Genomic DNA, 17,623 nt, shown 5'->3' on the forward strand with positions numbered 1-17,623 from the left:
ACTAGGTGGCAAATTCCCTGGCAAAACCAAGAATCTGTGACTCTTTTACAGTCCAACTTCCCCCTTAGAAGCAAATGTGACACTAATGCACATAAAATCAAAATAAATAAATTGTGTAGAAAAATATTTTGCCGGGTGGTGGTGACACATGCTTTTAATCCCAGCACTCGAGAGGCAGAGGCAGGCAGGTCTCTGTGAGTTCAAGGCCAGCCTGGTCTACAGCGTGAGTTCCAGGACAGGCTCCAAAGCTACATAGAGAGACCCTGTCTCGGAAAACAAACAAACATACAAGGAGCAAATGTGGCCAGACTTGGTAGTTCGTGCCTTTATCCCAGCACTCAGAAGGCAGAGGCAGGAGGACTCCTGTGAGTTCAAGGCCAGCCTAATCTACGGAGCTAGTTCCAGTGCAGCCAGGACTATCCAGAGAAACCTTGTCTCAAGAAACAGAAATAAGAAAGCTAACATATAGTTGCTGAATAGATGAGTTAGTCACATTTGTCTGCTAGCTATGCTGTGTCCATCTGTCCATCTATCTACTCACCCCTTCATTCACCCCTCTACACATCTGTACCTGTACATCCATCCATTATCCATCCACCTGCTTTCTAGCTGTACATCCTTGACCCATCTCTTGTTCATCCGTCTGTTCTGTATCCATCATGGATTCCGTTATCTATCCATCGATCACCATCTGTCTACCCACCCGCCAATCCATTCATCGTCTATTTATCCGTTTGTTCGCCCATTGTCCGTCTGTCTTAGTGGCCGTTTCTGTTGTTGGGAAGAGTCACCGTGATTGAGGCAACTCTTTTTTTTTTTTAATTTTGGTTTTTTGAGACAGGGTTTCTCTGTGTAAGAGTCCTAGTTGTCCTGGAACTCACTTCGTAGACCAGGCTGACTTCAAACTCACTGAGATCCACCTGTCTCTGCCTCCCAAGGGCTGGGATTAAAGACGTGCACCACCACCGCCCAGCGAGGCAACCCTTATAAAGGAAAACGTTTAATTGTGGTGACTTGCTTACCGTTTCAGAGGTTTGGTCTATTATCATCATGGAGAGAATCAAGGCAGCACGCAGGCAGACATGGTGCTGGAGAAGGAGCTGAGAGTTCTTACATCTTGACTCACAGGCAGCGGGAAGTGGTCTGAGACACTGGGCCATATCTTGAGCATATAGGAGACCTCCAAGTCTGTCTCCACTGTGACACACTTCCTCCAACGAGGCCATACGTACTCCAATAAAGCCATACCACCTAATAGTGCCACTCCCTTTGGGGAGAATTTTTTTTCAAACCTCCATGCCATCCAACCACCTACTGTTCATCTAGCTGTTCATCTCTCCATCCAAGCTTCTCCTTCTCCATCCCATTGTCTGTCTGCACGTCCACTCACCCACCATCTGTCCATCTACTATCCACTCCTTCATCACCTGATCACTCTCCCTACGATCCATCCATTCAACGGTGCCTTAGTTACTTTTCCGGTTGCTGTAATAAAGTACTCCGGCAAAAGCAAATTAAGGGAGGAAGTGTTTGCTCTGGTGCATAGTTCAAAGGCACCGTCGTGCCGCGGAGGAGAGGGGAAGGTAGCGGGAGCTTGGAGCATCTGGTCGCAGCAGGACACAGAAGGCAGGAAAGGTGCTGCCGCTCAACAACCTTTCTCCATGAACACGGTCCGGGATCCCAGCTAGGGAATGGAGCTGTCCACAGTGGGTGGGTCTTATCTCAGTGAACCAAATCAGAAGAATCCCTTTCTGGACCCGTCCACAGGCTTATCTCAAAAGCAGCTCTAGATTCTGTTGAGGTGACAATAATATCACATCACATCAACTACCAGCCATCTACCTTTGTTTTTTTTTTTTAAAAGGCAGGGTCTCACTTTATAGCTCTGACTGGCCTAGAACTCACTCTGTAGACCAGGCTGGCCTCAAACTCAAAGATCTGCCTGCCTCTGCCTCCTGAGCACTGTAATTAAAGGCAGGCACCACCATACCTGGCCTGATCCACCAATTCTTGTACCCAGCCATGTATGTGACAGCCAACCATCTCTCTATAAATCCATCTACCTATCCATCTATTATCTTTTTACCTATCAATAATCTACACACACAGAGAATGAGAGGGATGGAGAGAGAGAGAGAGAATTAAATCCATATTTTATGCGCCTGTCTCAGTGCTAAGCATCCACATTTTTGGAGCGTGTGTCTAAACATATGAATGGACCAACTACAGTTGAACAACAACTTGGGAAAGTACCAGGTGTGAAGATGCATGCCTGCGATCCAAGGGGGCTGACGGAGGAGGGTCAGGAGTTCAAGACCAGCCAGGGCTACAGGTCTAGACCCTGTCTCAAATGACAACAAATCAAAAAATAATTACCTAGTACTTTGCCCTCCACATGCCATAGAGAGCCGAATAAATTAACAGACATCAAGATGGCTCAGTCGGCAGAAGCACTTGCTGCCTAAAGACCTGAGTTTGATCCCTAAGCCCCCACACGGAGAAAGGAGCCAGCCAACCTCTATAGCTATCCTCTGACCTCCAACCACATGTGCCAAGCCACTCTCATATGTGCAGGTGTGCGCACACAATAAATAAATACATAAGTAAATAAAAATTTAACTTAAAAGGAAAAACTGGAGCTGGGTGGTGGTGATACAGGCTTTTAATCCCAGCACTCATGAGGCAGAGGCAGGCAGATCTCTGTGAGTTCAAGGTCAGCCTGGTCTACAGAGCGAGTTCCAGGACAGGCTCCAAAGCTACACAGAGAAATCCTGTTTCGAAAAACAAACAAAACCAAAAACGAGAAAACTGGAGCTGGAACGGTGGCTCAGCGGCTGAGGACTCCTGTTGTATTCCCAGCAGCCATACGGCGGCTCGCAAACACCTGTAACTCCAGCTCCAAGGGATCTTCCCCAGGCACACACATGGTGCATGAACATACATGCAGGCAAAACACTCATACACAAAAATAAATCTAAGAAAAATTAAGTTAAGAAAAACTGAGCATTCCCTTTGAACCTAGCACTCAGGAGGCAAAGGTAGGCAGATCTGAGTTTGAGGCCAGCCTGGTCTACAGAATGAGTTCCAGGACAGTGAGAGCTATACAGAGAAACCCTGTATCACTCACTCAAAAAAAAAAAAAAAAGAAAGAAAGAAAAAGGGAAATGACAATGTTCATGGGCCGTGAGAGAAGGAATCAGAAGTTCAGAAGGTACAAATACAATTTTCTTTGTTTTTGTTTCTTTCCAGGGAGGCAGGATTTTTGTTTATTTATCGTTTATTTGATTTTTTTTTTTACGATAGGATCTTTTGTGACCTAGAATGTACTCTGTAACTGTGGATGACTTTGAACTTCTGAACCCCAGCCCCCACCTTTTGAGTACTGAGGATCACAGTGGGTCACTGCCACCGCTGGCACAGGGCACAGATGTGGAGTTCCCTTTCAGCTGATGCAACTTGCTGGATTCGACAGTAGAAGTGGTTGTGCAACCCTGAACATACCAAGAACCATTGAAAACACGGGTAGAAAAGGGGTGGGGCAGCAAGATGGCTCTTAACACCTCCCCCCAGCCATCTCTCCAGCCCTAAGCAAGATGGCTCAGTGGGTAAAAGGGCTCACTACCAAACCTGAAGATCTGACTTTGAGCCCCAGAACCCACATGGTGGCAGAAGAGGACAAGTTCCTAAAAGTTCTCTGACTGCATGTGTGCCCTGGCACACACCTACGCACATACAACAATGAATAAATATAATTCAAAGTTTTATCAAAAAGAAAATAGATGAGCCAGGAGGTGGTGGCAGTGCTCACCTTTAATTCCAGCACTCGGGAGGCAGAGACAGGAGGATCTCTGTGAGCTCGAGACTAACCTGGTCTACAAGAGCTAGTTCCAGGACAGGCTCCAAAGCCACAGAGAAACCCTGTCTTGAAAAACCAAAAAAAAAAAAAAAAAAAAAAAAAGGAAAAAAGAAAATAGATGATTTTTTAATACATAACTTATATCTCATTAAAAAAATAAAGACTTGGGGGCTGGAGAGATGGTTCAGAGGTCAAGAGCACTGACTGCTCTTCCAGAGGTCCTGGATTTAATCCCCAGCAGCCACACGGCAGCTTGAAGCTGTCTGTAACTCCAGTTCTAGGGGGTCTGACACCTTCTTCTGGCCTGTGAGGGCACCAGGCATACTGTGTGGCGCACAAACATGCATGCAGATAAAATACATAAAAATAAAACAAAAATAGGGACTTGTATAGGTGGGTCAACCAGACAGGAAGTAGAGGCAGGGCGATGAAAACAGGAGAATTCTAGGAAAGAGGAAGCCCATTCCTCCCCAGTCCTGCCCAGATCACTGAAGAAGCAGGATGTGACCTGCCCCTTTGAGAAAGGTACCGAGCCATGTGGCTAACATAAATAAGAACAATGGGTTAATATAAGCTACAATAGTTAATAAGAAGCCTGAACTAATGGACCAATCAGTTTATAACTAATGTAGACTCTGTGTAATTTCTTTGGGGGCATACTGGCTGTGGGAACTGGACAGGACATAAACCCCAACAAAGCAAGCCCAGACCTCATGTTACAGAATGGCACCCAACGTGGGGCAACTGCATCCACATAAAGCCTGAAAGAGCTTAAAAAGTAATTCTAGACAAAAAATAGGAAAGTAAAGCATGGTTCTTGGTAGCAGCAATTTCTCAGGTCTGCTCTGTTTGCTAGAGGCCAGCAAGCACTCTCATGTAAGAGAGGCTTCCTGACTCAGCTTTAGCTGCAAAACCTTACAGCTCTTTTAAAGCTCCTGCCACAAAACACTTAAACAGTGTTAATAAAAAGCTAAATGCATGCTTTTTGGTCTTCAGCTGGAGCAGAAAAAAAGCAACACCATTTTAAAATGCCGGCTTTCTGGGCCATCCTGCCAGGGTAAACTCTAACTCTTTCAGGCAGGTGGTCTGACTACGGAGCATTTAAATGTGGTTTGTGAGCAGAATGATGCAGCTTGCTTGCTGGCAGGGACCTTAAAACGCCATAGAGTTGTAACAATAAACATGGCTCAGGCTGGTACCTCCACCATGAGCCTAAAATCTCACAAAGCTAAGAAATGGGCTGGATCCAGCCATCAAAGCCACGGCTTTAATCCTACCCATATTGCTTAGTAAATTAAAGACTCATGTGGTCAAAAAAAGAGATGTACAGTAAAGAGAGATTCAAAGACAAAAAAACCTCTAAATGTTTTACAGTGTGTTAAAAACATATACAGGCTTTAAAAAAGAAAAAGGTTAAAGTCAGTTTATAAGTTAAAAAAAAGGTTAAAGTCCTTAAAAGAAAAAAGAAAAAAAGAGAGTAGTTGGGTGTGGTAGTACACACCTTTAATCCCAGCACTGGGGAGGCAGAGACAGACAGATCTCTGTGAGTTTAAGGGTAGCCTGGTTTACAGAGGGAATTCCAGGTCAAAGATACACAGAGAACCTGTCTCAAAAATCTAAAAGTTAAAAGTAAAAATAAAAGAAATAAAGGTTAAAATAAAGCCACATAAGGAAAAAATTACACAGAGAATTTTGACACTGTATGTTATTGTACTCTCTTTAAATTGTTTGAATGCTGAGGAAGGAACAACAGCTGCTAAAAGATACTTGCTTAAAATGCTGCTAAATTAATCCAAGATAGGTATTTTGAAAAATACCTTAACTTCAAAATTGAAGTCAAAAGGTATGTTACTTTGGAGAAGAGATTTTGCTTTTGTTTCTACAGGAAGTGAGAGATTGTGGATTCATTCTGAGTTAAGAAAAATCATATTTGATCAAGGAAGACCAACTGAGAAATCTCCGGTGGGAACAGATGGCCCAGATGTCAGAGTTCTACATCTAGAACGGATTCAAGACTGCTGCCTGAGATGATCAAGACTCACAGGATACTTCAGTCAGGACTTAATCATAATTCTAAATTTTCTTTAGGTCCCCATAAGATTATCAGCACCCCCAACCAGCTGGAAGTAGCCTGGAATACTATGCCCACATTCCCAAAAAATGGGCTAAGGATATTTTCCTTTGTTTAAAAAAAAAGGGGGGGCAGGAGTGGTGCAGGGAGAATTGTCTGTATTCTGTCCATCATGTTTTAAATAAACACTGATTGGCCAGGCACAAAGTATAGGTGGGTCAACCAGACAGGAAGTAGAGGCCGGACAATGAGAACAGGAGAATTCTAGGAAGGAAGAAGCTGATTCCTCTTCAGTCCTGCCCAGATCACCAAAGAAGCAGGATATTACCTGCCCCGCTGAAAAAGTACTGAGCCATGTGGCTAACAAAGATAAGAACAACGGGTTAATATAACTTACAAGAGTTAATAAAAAGCCTGAACTAATGGGTCAATCAGTTTATAACCTAATGTAGACTCTCTGTGTGATTTTCTTTGGGGCTAACCAGTTGTGGGAACTGGGCAGGACAGAAACCCCCACAAATCAGGCCCCCATGCCACAGACTTGAATACTATATGTGATTGTTTTCTAGTCATCCTCTCAATTGTGGGTGTGTAGTTAACAGTCCCATGTCCATTTTACAGAAGGGAAAATCAAGGCTCCCAGGGGTGCCATTATTCAGAGAGGTGAAGTGAGGGCTGGTGATAGACAGCTGGTAAAGTCACGGGAGTGTTTGGAGGATTTGCTTTATGGCTGGCTTTTTTTTTTCTTTTTGTGTATTTCAATTAATTAAGTAATTTTTTTTTTTTTTGAGAAAGGGTTTCTTTGTAGAGCCCTGGCTGTCCTGGAACTTACTTTGTAGATCAGGCTGGCCTCAAACTCACAGAGAATCTGGCTCTGCCTCCCAAGTGCTTGGATTAAAAGCATGTGTCATCACCACTCAGCTTCTTATTTAATTTTTTTTTTTTGAGACATGGTCTTATGTAGCTAGAAAGATTCAGGGCACAATGGCTTATGCTTCTAATCAGCACTTGGGAGGCTGAAGCAGGAGAATTATGGTGAGTTGGGGGCCAGTTTAAGCTACATAGTGAGTTCCAAGTCAGAAAAGACTAAAGATGAGAGTCTGTTTCAAAACCCAGAGAGAGACTCACTGTGTGACTAATTGGTAACAAGGAGGGAAGCTACTTCCTTGTCTCTGTGTGAGCACTGAGCTCCTGCAAGAGAAGGGCAAAATGTCATTGACAAATGTGGGCTATCGAGATGGCTCAGGAGGTGCTTGCTGCGCACTCTGCCAATCCGAGTTCGATCCCCAGGCCCCACGTGGTGAAAGGAGAGAACGAACTCCTGCAAGCTGACCTCCGACCTCCGACCTTCACACACTGAGAAATGTGACTGCGTTAAAGAAAGGACGTCAGATTGGATTAATTTTTCATAACAGAAGTATCCAATTGTCCTGTCAAACATCTAAGCCTTCGGGCTGGGGGTGGGGTTCAGTGGGCTGTGGGCTTGCCTAGAACACACAAAGTCCTGTATTTGATCCCCATCACGATGTGTCTGTCTGGAAGAGGCGGACACAAGGCTGTAATCCCAACACTCAGGAGGTGAAAGCTGGAGAGTCAGAAGTTCAAGGTCACCCTCAGCTACATAGCAGGGGCTAGACCCTGTCTCAAGAAAATAAAAGTTGGGGGCTGGAAAGATGGCTCAGCAGTTAAGAACACTGATCGCTCTTCCAGAGGACCAGAGATCAAGTCCCGGCACCCATAGCTCACAGCTCACAACTGTCGGCAACTCCAGTTCCAGGGGATCCAACGCCCTCACACAGACATACATGCAGGCAAAGCACCAGTGCCATAAAATAAAAATAAATTGATCAAAAGTAAAATAAAAAGTGCACCTTTAGTCGCAGCACCCGGGAGGCAGAGGCAGGCAGCTCTCTGAGCCTGAGGCCAGCCTGGTCTACAGAGCGAGTTCCCGGACAGCAAAGGCTACACAGAGAGACCCTGTTTAGAAAAAAATAATAATAAAATAAAAACTAAAAGGCATCTCAAGCCAAGAGTGACAAAGCACTAATTTTCTCGCTTGGGAGGCTGCAGCCGGAGGAGCGTGAGGTGGAGGCTGCACAGTGAGACTCTGTCTCAAAACAACAATAACAACGAAACCACTGCTACCCAAGCAGCTGTGACCGTGCAGGCCGCCTCTGGTCCTTCCTGAAAAAATGCTAATCTCTGGGCTCTGAGAGGGGAAGGGGGTTGAGGAGGCAAAGAAGGAGAGGAAGAAGAGGAATTGGATGAGCACGCCTCTCTGTGGTCTACCATAGCCGTCTGCCTGTTCATCTCTCCATCCCGCGGTGATCAATGTGCGATCCACCTGCTGTTTGTTCATCTACATCCAGCATGTCTCTACCCACCCATCTATCCATCCCATCCAACTCAGCCGTTGGTCGTATTCATCCTCTCTCCCCCCCTCACCACCTCTAGGCCTCCTGAGTGCTGGAATCACAGGGGTGTGGCACCTCACCTGGGTTCATCTCTCCATCTGTGCATTCATCCAGCGCCCATCTCCTACCAGCCACTTTGTTCCTATGTTAAGCCGTATTTCCGTATATGTGTTTACCTACTTCTCCATTTAAAATTTGTTATTATTATTGTTATTATTAGTGTGTGTGCGCTTGCGTGTGCACACTGGGTGTCATGGTGTACATAAGAAGGTCAGATGGCAACTTTTGAGAGTCTGTTCTCTCTGTCTACTGTGGGTTATAGGGATTAAACTGAGGCAGAGGCACTGGCCTTTACCCACCAAGCCATCTTACTGGTCCCCTTCTTACTCCCTCACTCTTTTCTCTCTCTCTCTCTCTCTCTCTCTCTCTCTCTCTCTCTCTCTCTCTCTCTCTCTCTCTCCAGGTTTTATGTAGCTGGGGCTAGCCTGGAATTTATTGCGTAGCCAAGGATGGCCTTGAACTCCTAATTCTATGCCTCTGCTTTCAGAATACTGGGATTGCAAGAACTTGCCACCACATCCCGTTTATTTATTCTTCCATTTCTTCATCGACTTGCTATCCAAACACCCACCCTCATGTGTGTGATCTACTTGTTGTTATCGGACCCTCAGGAAAGTCAAGATGGGAGCTCAGAGGCTCTGCCCCCTTGCAACTCAGCAAGCAGAATGACAAATGCCCAGCAGAGATCAGAGAGAGACAGAAACAATGCCACAGAGAGTGGAGATGAGTGAATGCAGGGGGACTTACACCCGAGGGGTCACAGAGGACACACAATGAGAAAGCATGCTTGCCAAAGACTGAGTGGTAACTAGGTACACAGATGTCAGAGAGAGTACCTGGGGTTGGAATGGGGGTAGGGAGACTGGGGAACCAAAGTGGCAGGTCACGTCTCTGGCTGGGCTGAGGTGGGGTCCAGAAGCCCACCCAGCTGCTAAGCTCACTGGCTCACCCGGGCCAGGACATAGATAGTCATATTCTAGTTCTGCCTAAAAGCCTGGCTCCAGTGTCCCTCATAGTTCAGCTTGGGGTGGATCTGCCAGGAATCCCCCACTGAGGGGTTGAGGTGTAGCTCAGTGGTAGATCCCCCCGCCACACACAACCATGTGTATTAGGTTCCACTCCAGCACCACAAACGATAGAAATCAGTAAAATGTGACCATTGAATCACGGCTGAGTGGTAGATTCCACGACCAGCTTGAAACACAACCAATTTATCTTCCGGGGGCTGAATGTGGTGGCATGTGCCTAGAACGCCAGCACTTGGGAGACTGAGGCAAGAAGACAAGGGCAGGTTGGGCTACATAGTGAGATCTTGTCTTTAAAAAAAAAAAAAAAAAAAAAAAGGAGGGGACGGGACTGGGGCTGGATGGGTCAGCTCTTGCGGTCAAGATTGAGTTCAAGGGCTGGAGAGATGGCTCAGAGGTTAAGAGCACTGCCTGTTCTTCCAAAGGTCCTGAGTTCAACTCCCAGCAACCACATGGTGGCTCACAACCATCTGTAATGAGGTCTGGTGCCCTCTTCTGGCCTGCAGGTATACATGTAGACAGGATATTGTATACATAATAAATAAATATTAAAAAAACATGCATTCTCCTTAAAGGAAAATAATGCATAATTTATATATAAAAAAGACCGAGTTGAATACCAGTAACGGATGCAGAGAACCACTTCCCACAAGTTATCCTACACACCCACAGCCACACTAAACAAATAAATATAAAAGAAGTGGGCACGGTGGTGCACACCAATGCCCCTTGACTGGTCCTTGTCCCACCATGCTTCACTTCCTTCTTCATTTCTTTCTTTTTTTTTTTTTTTAAAGCAGAACAAAGGAAAAAAATTCTGGGTTTGTTTTTTTGTTGTTTGTTTGTTTTTTGAGGTGGGGTGTGTGTACAAGTCACTATATAGCCCTGCTGGTCTTGGACGCCCAGCGGGCCACCTGCCTCTGCCTCCTGACTACTGGGGCACATCTGATTGTTGCTGTTTGTTTATTCTTTGCCTTTTTCTTTGGGAGACAGGGCGTCATGTAGCCCAGGCTGGACTCGAACTCCAGCTCTTTCCCCCTCCCCAGTGCTGGGATCACAGACCTGGCACCGTCATACCCAGTTCGTGCAATGCTGGTGATGGAACCAAGGGTTTCATGCCGACCAGGCAACACCTTTGCCACTGATCCCTGCTGTGTAGTGGTTTGGTCGTAGCTGTATTGTGCAAGCGTGACTGACTAGGTTTGGGCGTTGGAGACTGCGAGGCTTGATTGTGACCAAAGTCACACGTCAATGGTATTAAGAGGGTGGAAACCCCCCCCTCCCACCTTATTTGGGCAGCAAGACGGGTCAGCTGGTAAGGGTTGCCTCTCAAGCCTGGAGTTGTCTGATTCCCGGAACCCACGGAAAGGCAGAAGAGAACCAACTCCATAAACATTGTTCTCTGACCTCCACACCTGCAACCCCTTCAAAATCATGTTTGTGTGTGCAGACACACATACACAGACACACACAGAGACATAGGCACACACAGACACACACAGACATAGACAAACACAGACACAGACACACACACAGACATAAACACACAGACACACATATAGACATAGACACACAGACACACACACAGACACACAAACACACATACACACACAGAGACACACACAGGCATAGACACACAGACATAGATACACACACACAGAGGAAGAAAAGAAGGAAACAAACAAACAAAACTATAGTGGGTATGGTAGAGCACACCTCTAGTCCCAGCACTCTAGAGGTGAGGGCTGGCGGATCTCTGTGAGCTTGAGCCCAGCCTGGTCTACAGAGTGAGTTCTAGGACAGTCAGGGCTACACAGAGAAACCCTGCCTCCAAAAGCAAACAAACAAAAGCAAAACAAAACAAGAATACAATGTTATTTTGGTCTCAGCTAGTCTAAAACTGGAACTCACTATGGAGCCCAGGCTGGCCTCAAACTCACGGCAACCCTCTTCCTTATGTCTCTTGAGTGTTGGGATTGTGGGTGTGGATCACAGCAAAGGGTTCAGGTGATACTGGGAATGGAGTCCCTGACTTTGTACACATTGAGCAAGCACTCACCCAAAGGATCCACACTCCCGGCCCCTGCCTTTCTTCTCTATAATGTTAGATGTCTTGGTAATTTGTTAAAGTAACAAAAACCTGCCTGGTACAGTGATTGAACTGAACCTCTACTGTCCCTCCCATCCCCTCCCACTCCCATCCTGTCTTGCTCCTCCCCTCCTGCCCCCCCATGCTATTAGTTAGTGGGAGAGTTGTTGAAAGTTTAACCCTTCTCGCCAGGCATTGTGGTGCACACTTTTAATCCCAGCACTCTGGATCTCTGACTTGGAGGCGAGCCTAGTTTACATAGTGAATTCCAGGACAGCCAGAGGTACACAGTAAAGACCTTGCATGGAAGAGAGAGAGGGAGAGGGAGAGAGACAAAGAAAGAGAGACAAAGAGACAGAAAGACAGAGAGAAAAGAAAAAGAAAAAAGTAAATAAAATCTAACCACTCACCCTGGCCTCCATTAGCTAGCACTTATGCTTAAACTATCTGGGGTCACCAGTGATTTTAAAAAACAAAAACAGCCGGGCAGTGGTGGTGCACGCTTTTAATCCCAGCACTCGGGAGGCAGAGGGAGGTGGATCTCTGAGTTTGAGGCCAGCCTGGTCTACAGAGCTAGTTCCAGGACAGTTAGGGCTGTTACACAGAGAAACCCTGTCTCGAAAGCCCTCCCCACAAAGAGTAAAAACATATTCCCCATTAAATGTAGCCAAACACTGCAACTTCCTGCTAGACTTATCTAGTGGTTTAATCAAAGCATTCAACCATATCCTCAGTCATCTAAATCATACAAGTTCTGGTCTAGCCTGGTGTGGTGGCATATAAGTGCAATCCCAGGACAGCCTGGGCGACATAGCAAGTCCACACACTAACCTGGGCAACCTAACAAGATCCTGTCTCGAAATGTCTTAGAAAGTAGGAAATTGAACATGTTAGCATGTTCCTGTCATCTCGGCTCTTGGGCAGGAGGGTTAGGAGTTCAAGGCTAGCTTCTGCTACATAGAGAGTTTGAGGCCAGGGCTTTGGGAGACCCTTTCTCAACATCCCCTCCTAAAAATAAATAAATACAAACTGCACCAAAACACCCATCCCAACACAAACAGGTAAAGAAATAAACCTGGAGTGGGGGCTGTGACTCAGTGGTAGACTTCAGTCACCCAGACAGAGAAGAAAAAAGTCATTGCAAACAGTACCGAGGGCTGGAGAGACGCTCAGCCGTTAAAAGCTTGTACTGTTTCGGCAGAGGGCCCTTGCTCAGTTCCCAGCACCCTCAGCTCCAGCTGCAACTCCAGCTCCAGGGGCTCTACCACCCTCTTCCGGTCTCCAAGGGCATTTGCACTCATGTGCACATAATACACACACAAAATTAAGACTTGAAAAACAACAAGGTCTCATTGTATAGGAGGCATCGAACTCACATAGACCCCTGTGCCTCGGCCTCAGAGCGCTGGGATTTAAGGTGTGCACCACCAATTACACCCAACAAAAAGACGTCTTTAAATAACCACAACTTGCTGAGCGCGGGTGGGGGTCGGAGGAATGCCTTTAATCCCAGCACTAGAGAGGCTGCCTCCTGTGGGTTCAAGGCCAGCTAGAGCGATGCGGGGAGACCCTGTAAACAATAAAAAGGACTGAGTGCCACTGCCGCAGCTTCAGTGTTCAGTGCTGTCAACCTGACGTAACAGATATCGGGGAGCAGGAGGGTGACCCGTCTCTCAGGCCTCCTCTCGCCAGTACTGTGTGCCCAGTGCGTCTGGCAAGGCTGAGCCCAACAGTGGGTACCTGGTGTTTACAGAGGGGCAGAGGGGCGGCCAGCGTGAGGCAGACAAGCTGGGAAGACCGGTGCAGGTCTGGAAAGTCCCTGGCTCTGAGGATGGGGGCTCACCCACGGCTGTGCAGGAAGTTTGGCGGGTTGGACCAGCAGAAAGTAGGCAAAGAAGACTGACTGGCCTCAGAGTTCCCCCCCCCAGCAGTCTCCCCAGAGAACAGGCAGTCTCCCAGCCTGGGCCTTGCATCATCAGAGGAGAGAGAGAGAGAGAGAGAGAGAGAGAGAGAGAGAGAGAGAGAGAGAGAGAGAGAGGGCAGAGAAAGATAGATGAGAAAAGAAGAAAGGACAGAGAGATCAAAAGAGACAAAGAGGAGAGAGAGGCAGATGAAAAGAAAAGAGGGCCCAGCACAGAGATAGAGAGAGTGTGAGATACATACAAAGAAAGAAACAGATCAGAGAGAGAGAGACACAAAGAAAAAGAGAGATTAAAGAGAGAGGCATAAGGAAACAAATACAGAAATAGACACAGAGACAAAGATAAAGCTAGAGAAATGGAGAGAGAGAAAAGGAAGACAGAGACACAGAGAGAGTGATGAGGGAAGAAACCAAAAAACCAGATGAAGAGACAGGAGACAGAGCAAGAGAGAGAGAAAGAAAGACTGGGAGTCAGAACACACAGCACAGACATTGATGGTTACAATCTGTCCATTTTCCAGATGGAAAAGTTGAGGCCACTCAGCAGATAAGTTCCAAAGTGTAGCCTCTTCCTTTGGGTATTATCGGAAGACATTATCTCTAACTTCCTCATGTGCCTGGGTGGACTCTGTGCCCATTGCTTAGATGAAAAAGGAGACCCCGGAGATGGGGTGACAGCCAAAGTTGCCCCATCCCAAGTTACCATCTACCTGGGAAGAGCAGGGTCAGACCCGGCCATGGAGTTAGATGATCGGGGCTTCCTGGGACAGAACTCAGGGGTGCAGGGCGCAGACTGAACCTTTCCTACCGCACAGTCTTGGGCTCCACTACATAAGAAGGAGCACACCGCAGGTGCCACTCAGTGGCTTTGGAGGTCGGCTTGGCCTCCGCAGAGGCCACCACGACGCATTTACCTTGTCGTTGCAAAAAGTACAATAGGGCCAGGGAGAGGGCTCAGCTGGCAAACGCCAAGCCTGACGACCTGAGTTCAATCCCCAGGTCCCACACGGTGGAGAGAGAAACTCTGGAGAGCCATCCTCTGACCACCGCATGCATGTGCCCATACACTTATACACACGTCACACACCAATATGTGCCCATACACATACAGCCACACACCGACAGATTAAGATGTAAAATAGTAGTAATCAAAGACATGGTAAATAAGGACGTAGAGGTCGGACAGTCCGACTGCTCTTTCAAAGGGACTTAGGGACGGAAAGCTCCCTGACGCCGGCTGCGGCAGGCTGCTCCGCTGCCTGGGATGTCAGCCTTGTCTCCTCCGGCATAGTATGTTCACGCCAGCTCTGCCAGGGCATCAGGCCACTGGGCAAGATGGAAAATGGGTCTCAGGGACAATTCATTTCGGGTCACACACCTGGTGAGTCTGATTGTGAAACAAAAGTTGAGGTGACCTCCCCCCACCCCCCAAGCCATCCAGTAGGCAATCGCTCTGGGACTGTCAACTCAAACCAGGATTCTGGTCTAGCCCCGGAGGCACAGCGGTATTGATCAGTGTCACACTAGCGCTGACAATGTTCTGTCCCTTGCCCCGGTCGGGGGTCCCTCTTCTCCACTGTCAGGACCATTAGCTTCAAAGAGGAGAGGCAGGGACGGGCCACCTTGTCGGAGTCTCCGGCTTAGGACATGTGGGTACCGAGAGAGGCGAGGTGGAGGAGGCAGGTACACGCCATACGGACACTTAGGAGCTGATCCAGGACAAAGTCACCACCCACACAGCCTGCCAAAGCAGGGTAGGCACTTCCTTGCCTACAGTGTTTCTAGCCTCAGGTACAGCTGGGTGGACTGAAGTCAGAGGAAGACAGCGGAAGAGTCAGAGGGGGAGACAGCATTAGGTATGATCAGGCTGCCAGGGTTCACATCCCAGCTCTGCTACATCTAGGCTGTGCGACCTCCAGCCACTGCCTTGACCTCTCTGGGCCTCTGTTTCCTAAACTGCAAAGCATAGATAATATCCTTTCTGGCTTGGGTGGTCATAAAGGAGGAACGGGGCCAAGAAAAGCCCCACATGGTATTTAGTTTGCAGTCAATGTAAAAGAGTTTCCCACTCCTTCCAGTTTGTCTTGTTTTGTTTTGTTTTCGAGACAGGGTTTCTTTGTGTATCCTTGGCTGTCCTGGAACTCGTGCTGTAGACCAGGCTGACCTCAAACTCACAGAGATCCCCCTGCCTCTGTCTCCTGAGTGCTGGGATTAAAGGCTTGTGTCCCCACCAACCTGGTTTCCATTCCTTCTTTCTTTGGCCAAAGACAGCCCTCAGTTTTTTTTGGTCGTTGTTGTTGTTGCTGTAATTATTATTGTTGTTGATGTTGTTGTTGATGGTGGTGTGTGTGTATGTGTGTATGTGTGTATTGTTCTTTTGAGACAGGGTCTCACTATGTAACTTTGGCTAGCCTCATTATGGAAACCAGGCTGACCAGCCTTGCACTCATAGAGATTCGCCTGCTTAGGCCCCCACGGTGCTGGAATTAAAGGCTTGTGCCACCATGCACAGGCTGTTTTTTACTATTCTCTGTTGTTTAGTCTTGAGACGGGGTTTCTTGTCTCTCAGGCTGGCCTCAAACTTGCTATGCAACCCAGAATGATCTTGAACTCCTGCCTCCACCCCCAGTCCCCAGTGCCAGCATTACAGGCGTGCACCACCACACCTGGTATTACAGTGTGGTACGGAACCCAGAGCTTTGTACATGTTAGACACTCTACCAACTGGGCTATAATCCCAGCCCCTTTTTGTGAGACAGGGTCTCACCCTGTAGCTTAGGCAGGTCTCAAACTCGTCAATCCTCCTGCCTCATCCTTTTGAGCGCTGGGATCACAGGCATTCACCAACTCCTGCTATAGATCCATTTGAGCCTTCCTTTGGATATGGGGGCCCATGGCAGGAGTACAGACAGGCCAATTGCTGAGATACCAAGCTCTTGGGGAAGTTGGCAGACAGGACTAGATCTTCACACCCCAGCTGACCTGAGACCTTGACTGGATGGCCTGCCTTTCTTTCCCTCCCAAGGTGTCTTGGTGTGCCCTTGTATCCTGGCTCTGTCTCCATGCAGGTGGCCCTGGAGGGAACTTCCAGTGTCACAGGGGAAGAACCAGGCCCCGAAAAGGGCCAAGGTCACAAAGCCTGACAAAGGCAGGAATCTAAAGACGGAAACACAGCCCACACCTGGCCACACGGTCCCCTCTCCCACCACCGTGGCCTCAAGAATCACGGACTTGGTGACAGAATGGCTGGGAGCCAACAAGAAGGCCCGGCCCTTCCAGGCTTCAACCAGGTCCCTAGCTAGCCCCTGCCTGCAACCAAGCTGGGTGACTAGAAATCCACAGGCCCCACCCTGGCATCTGTCCCCTCCCTCCTGCCTCCCTGGATCCGGTCAGCCCCCCCTGCACCAGGTCACCATTTATTCCCAGCCTAGTATGGGGGATTCAGGAGGTGACCCTGGGAGCCTGAGTGGGTAATCCTAAAAGGTCAAGAAAGATAGATTAGGATTCCTGATGCCCAGTCCTCCCTGGCATCTGAACCTGCCCCTTTCCCCACTGGCTCCACTCATGAGCAGGTTGGGGGAGGGGCAGAGAAAGTGGGAGCCCCCTACTCCAGTTGTGATTTAGGAATGCTTCCTCACCATTGCACACTGTGGCAACTGAAGTCTGGCGGGGCTCTGAGTCCACCTGTGCAAGGTATCCATGTCCCTCTGATACCTGAAGACCTTCCCTGCTCACCTGAGCTCCACGCGATCCTCAGAGGGAGTCGGGCTGGGCTCGGCTCCTGGGCCTCGGGTCTCCGCGGGGCTGCAGATGCTCAGGCCGGCGCTGCCTCACCCCGCGCCTTCTCAGCGCCGGCGGCAGAGGGCTCCGTGCGCTGCGCCCGCACGAGGCCGGGCTTTTAGACTGGGGTGTGGAAGGCTAGGCGCTACAGGCTCCCCCGCCCTCCCTCTCCGAGGTGTCCTTTGCCCCTTGGTCCGGTGCCTCCTTCTCTCCTTAGCACGTGGATGGCAGCCGCTCCTCCGGCTGGTGGCCTGTGGAGCAGCGGTGGCGCGCGCCGTGGGTTCAGGCGCCCGCCAATCACCTTCTGCCGCCCCGCTCGTGACCCGCTCACCTTTAACCGCCCTCTCCTCGGGGGCTTGATGTTTGGTTCCCAAACTGTAGGCTGGGTTCGAGAAGGGAGCAGCCCC

The 17,623-nt window shown here is 48.3% G+C and overlaps 1 protein-coding gene across 1 annotated transcript in view; it reads right to left on the bottom strand.

Annotated features, from left to right (window-relative positions):
- The window catches only part of Mlxipl (MLX interacting protein like), a 52,871-nt gene extending 35,561 nt beyond the window's left edge, over positions 1–17,310 (bottom strand). The window contains exon 1 of the mRNA XM_087903555.1: positions 17,172–17,310. The gene's annotated coding sequence lies outside the window, so the exon portion shown is untranslated. The remainder of the gene's footprint in view (positions 1–17,171) is intronic.
- Between the last annotated feature and the right edge of the window lie 313 nt (positions 17,311–17,623).

Source organism: Myodes glareolus, chromosome 2, assembly GCF_982192425.1.
Source record: "Myodes glareolus chromosome 2, mMyoGla1.1, whole genome shotgun sequence".
NCBI lineage: Eukaryota > Metazoa > Chordata > Mammalia > Rodentia > Cricetidae > Myodes > Myodes glareolus.